The following is a 5562-nucleotide window of genomic DNA, read 5'->3' on the forward strand; positions in this document are numbered from 1 at the left end:
ACGCACTGTAGGCCTGGTGCGTGGTACCGGAACTGGAGGTACCGGGCTAAGGACACGCACCTTCAGGCTAGTGCGGGGAACAACAACAGGGCACACTGGACTCTCGTGGCGCACTCTAGGCCTGGTGCGTGGTACCGGAACTGGAGGTACCGGGCTGAGGGCACGCACCTCAGGGCGAGTGCGGGGAGAAGGAACAGTGCGTACAGGGCTCTGGAGACGCACAGGAGGCTTGGTGCGTGGTGCCGGAACTGGAGGCACTGGGCTGGAGACACGCACCATAGGGAGAGTGCGTGGAGGAGGAACAGGGCTCTGGAGATGCACTGGAAGCCTGGTGCGTGGTGTAGGCACTGGTGGTACTGAGCTGGGGTGGGAAGGTGGCGCCGGATATACCGGACCGTGAAGGAGGACACGTGCTCTTGAGCACCGAGCCTCCCCAACCTTACCAGGTTGAATGGTCCCCGTAGCCCTGCCAGTGCGGCGAGGTGGAATAGCCCGCACTGGGCTATGCAGGCGAACCGGGGACACCACCTGTAAGGCTGGTGCCATGTACGCCGGCCCGAGGAGACGTACTGAAGACCAGATACGTTGGGCCGGCTTCATGGCACTCGGCTCGATGCCCAAACTAGCCCTCCCAGTGCGGCAAGGTGGAATAGCCCGCACTGGGCTAAGCACGCGTACTGGGGACACCGTGCGCTTTACCGCATAACACGGTGTCTGACCAGTACGACGCCCTCTTACTCCACGGCAAGCCCGGGGAGTTGGCTCAGGTATCCAACCCGGCTTCGCCACACTCCCCTTTAACCCCCCCCAAGAAATTTTTGGGTGAGCCTCTCGGGCTTCCAGCCTCTCATACGTGCTGCCTCCTCAATCCACCGCTCCTGGGCTGTGGCTGCCTTCTTCTCCTCCCGCGAGTGGCGATTCACACCAACCTTAGCCCAGGGTCCTTCTCCGTTGAATATTTGTTCCCAACTCCATTCCTCTTCTCTCCATTGCTTTAGTTCCTTTCCTCCGGCTCCAATCCGCTTGGTCCTGTTGTGGTGGGTGTTTCTGTAAAGGCAGTCATTGTTGTTCTCCTCCTCAGACGAGGAGGAGCATGGATCGGACCAAGATGCGGATTGGTGATTAATCATACTTTTAATGAAAACAGCAAACAAGACACTACAAAACTACAAAACAACAAACGTGACTAACCTTCAACCGTCCTGTGTGGCCCAAACACTGACACAGGAACAAACACCCACAAAACCCCAGTGAAACCCTGGCTGCCTTAGTATGACTCTCAATCAGAGACAAACGATACACACCTGTCTCTAATTGAGAATCATACCAGGCCGAACACAAAACTCAACATAGAAATACAAAACATAGACTACCCACCCAACACTCACGCCCTGACCAATAAAGACATACAAAACAAGAGAAAACAGGTCAGGAACGTGACAACTGTCTACCATTCATAGCCTCCATGACTAAACACCATTGCCAGTGTCTAATATGTCAAGTTTCACATCATCTCAATTGCAATTCAAAGGCCAGGCATTCTTCAGTTGTAACACCACACATCTGGAGCTTGTGTAATTTCCCTATCTTTTCCATGTTTTCAATTCAAATTTGATCATGGGAAATTCCACGATAACGGATTTATGCTGAGATTCCGTTTTTTTACTTGAAAATGTGTGCCAAACAAAAACCATTGATTTCAAAATTTAACAAACCATACAACTCTATGCACAATGACTACTTTAAACAATTTACACAGTCAATCAAATTAAATTAAACAGTTACTGGAAAAACTGTGCAGATGCAAAGTTTGGCAACAGATTTACAGTAAAATCTCCCTTAGTTTTATTCTGTTAACAAATGTTGTATCTGCACAGTTATTCCTTTAAATTTGTTTTTGTACAATTTTCAATTAAAATTGTGAAAAGTAGTCCTTGTGCATAACATTGTATGGTTTGTTAAACGTTGAAATCAATGTTTTTGTTTGGTATACATTTTAAAGTGAAAAGTCTCTTGAGTAATTCTGTTGCCATGGAATTGCCCTTAAGTCACTTCCAATTGAAACAGATCCCACAAATGGAGATGCCATGACATTATTGGACATCACATACATAGCAGCCTACACTGTGTGTTGTACCATTTATATTTGTATTACATTATGAAGCTCACTCATTTTCCCTCAGAGCAGGTGAACAGATAACTGGCTATCTACCTCCCTATTTTTATGCAATATGGAAAGAGTAGGACACAGTAGGCTACTGTAGAACTACAGTTACAACACTTGAATATAGGGTTGTGTTTATGTTGTGTGTAGATATGGCAATTGGAGAACTGGTTAACAGTCAGTGGTCTGTCTGACTGATTCATTGTGGAGCTGCCGATGTAGCTTTGAGATATCACTGTCATCCCTGCTGCCATCAGGCGCAGACAACTTTACTGACACTGCTCTTACACAGCTGAGTGCCAAATTCATTCTGAGCTGTATGATTAGAACACTACTAACCTCTAGTGACAGCATTCAGGTACTACTGCATCAGTTCATTCCATTGCTGCATGCAACATGATTGAAACACTTCAACGCACTTCCTCAAGCAAACATACAGCTTTGCAAATGTTCCTACCATCCACATTAAATGGGAGGCATTTAGTCATGTTTATTCACTAATAGTTGCAAACCTCTCCTCTCCTAGACATCTAACTAAGCCTGCCTGAGCAACGGTCTTATGGTAGTTAAAGCCACACTGTCAAATGTGCACACATACCACCAAGAGTGGGCCTACCAATTAAATGATGTTGAATAACTCATAGTCTGTAGCTAGCCAGCCTACATAATCCACAACAATGGCCCGTAGCCTGCTATAGAAACTAGCTCAATTCTACATTGCTGGATATGGCATGTCTGTAAAGAAGAAAACAGAAATCTGAGTGATATTTAATGTAGATACATGTTGCAGTAAGGACATGCACTTCTTAATATTTTAGAATATTTATTATGTATAGTTTTGCAAGTACATTGACTACATCAGTGCAGAATAAGAGCAACAATCAAAGTAACTGACAGCCAGGACAGTTTGCCTTAGAATCCCCTCTCCTTTCCTAATACAGTACCTTATGAGTAACAAATACAACCTCTACAATATAAATGAATAAATCAACTATTTACATAGGCTTTAAAATGTTTCTACTTTGCACAAAAACTACTTTGCAAATCAAATCTAGGCATCATTATAATCAAAATATAGTTGCATCAATATATATTTTCTGCTTTTTACTGTGATTACAAGCATTCAATTTTAGCATAATGTATTACATGGTATTAAGTGTACAGATTTGAATAGTTCCTTAAATGTGTTCTGTTTTTGTTCTATTAATGTTGCATGGTTTGTATGTATATCATTACGTATTCATTTTTTCAGACTCATAATCATTTATACCTTATATCTATATATGGCTGCCCAGAAGTCGAATGAAGAGCAGACATCAGAGGTCATTCATAAATGCATATGGCAGTGGATTAACAAGTTCCTCTTCATTATATGTACAGCATAACAATTTGCAGAGATGTCTAAAAACAGCAATGGTCTCAGTGGTGTGCAATTCCATGGTAACAGAGTGACACTGAGACTCAGATATTTTACTTTAAAATGTATGTCAAACCAAATTCAATGATTGCAAAGTTAAACAAACCATACAACTCTATGCACAACTACTTTTAAAGCTGCATTACGTAACTGTTTGGGCAACGGGACCAAATTCACATATAAATGTGAGTTATAGATCTGTCCTTTTCTTTGAAAGCAAGAAGTGGTAGATCTGTTCTATGTGCGCTATTTCTATGCTTCCAGTTCTTACGTTTCGTTTTTGCGTCTTATACTTCCAGTTTTGTACACCAGCTTCAAACAGCTGAAAATGCTCTATTTTTAGTTATGGAAATATATTTCACAGCGGTTTAGATGGTACAATGATTCTCTACACTGTACATGCTTGTTTTGTCACAAACTGAAATTAGGCAAACTATTACAATTTCTGCAAACCAGGAAACAACCACTAAAAATGCTGGTAGCAGAATGAGGCACAAACTCTCATTCTGTTATAAAACTTTGCATTTGCACTGTTCTTCAAGTAAATTTATTTTTGTAAAATGTTCTGATTTTATGCGAAGAAAGTAGCCTACGTCAGATAACATTTTTTCACAACAGGCCTGATGGAAACAGCAAATTTGTCAGTTAACTTATTTTTTTTGACAAAACTAAATAAGCTAGACAAGGTGGGATCTTTTTGTGTCAGTAAAATTAATTATGCGAGAAATGGTGATGGAAACGCTTTTATGTGCAAATATTTACTGTATATAAAAAACATCATATTGAAGTCAATTGGAGTCACATGATGCTGCAACCTGAACTCAGGGGTAGACCTAACATAGTAAATGCATATCCGATACATATCATACAATATGTTACGAATTTGCAAAAGGTATGATATGTTAAGAATTCCAATTTGTTGTGGCTAACGTTAACTAGGTGGCTAGGTGGTTAGCGCTAATGTTTGCTAGGTGGCTAATGTTAGCTAGACTAGGGGTTAGGGATTAAGGGTTATGGTTAGGAGTTAGGTTAAAGGGTTAAGGTTAAGGTTAGGGAAGGGTTAATTAACATGCTAAGTAGTAGCAAAGTAGCAAGTAGTTACAAAGTTGATAATTAGCTAAAATGCAAACGTTGTCCATGATAAGATTCAAGCAGACAACCTTTCGGTTGCTAGACTTTCCTGTTATACACCCACCCCGACCAGCCACCTTACATTTGTTTTTGCTTTATGTAACCTTCTGTCTTATGTAACCATACCAAACTAATTTGTATGCCGTAATTGCGTTTACTATGTTACGTCTAGTCTATGAGACCAGGCTGAATGCTATTGTGTGGTCCACCCACTATGACTTTGGAAGAGGCAAGTCACCCGATAGATGTCAGTATTGGATGACCATTCATGTCTGAGGAAGTTGGGAGACGATGTGTAAAGCATCTGCCAAAGGCTGCGTATTCGAATCCAGCGAAATAAAGTTTTTTTGATATTTTTGTTTTATGTCTGTCACAATCCTTAACCTTTACCTTAACCATTTGGAGTTAATGCCTAACTTTAATAATTCTGAGTTAATGCATAAACTTAAAGAAAAATTCCACCCAGAAACGATCTTTTGGTATTTGTTTCATTAGTTCATTGTTGACATAGTCCCAAAATGTTTTGCTTATCAGCAATCAAATTTTCAAAATATGTAACTTTCAAAATATAGAAATCATCCCTGTATGCTGCAGATTGCATCATACGGGGATGATTTATGTATTTTGAAAATTACATATTTTCTTTATGCAGATTTTTGAATATTCGCATGAAAATCTGTCGCCAATTGGATGGAAACCTAGCTGCTGTCACTCTGTTACTGTAGAATTGACCTGGTCTCAGTGGTAGTAATTACATTGAAGTGACAAAGTTGGCTTTTACATCGCTACCTGTATCATGGGCGTGTATGCCAATTTGTGAACATATATAGTGTACTCAGTAAACACTCAA

Source organism: Salvelinus alpinus, chromosome 34 (genome assembly GCF_045679555.1).
Source record: "Salvelinus alpinus chromosome 34, SLU_Salpinus.1, whole genome shotgun sequence".
Taxonomy (NCBI): domain Eukaryota; kingdom Metazoa; phylum Chordata; class Actinopteri; order Salmoniformes; family Salmonidae; genus Salvelinus; species Salvelinus alpinus.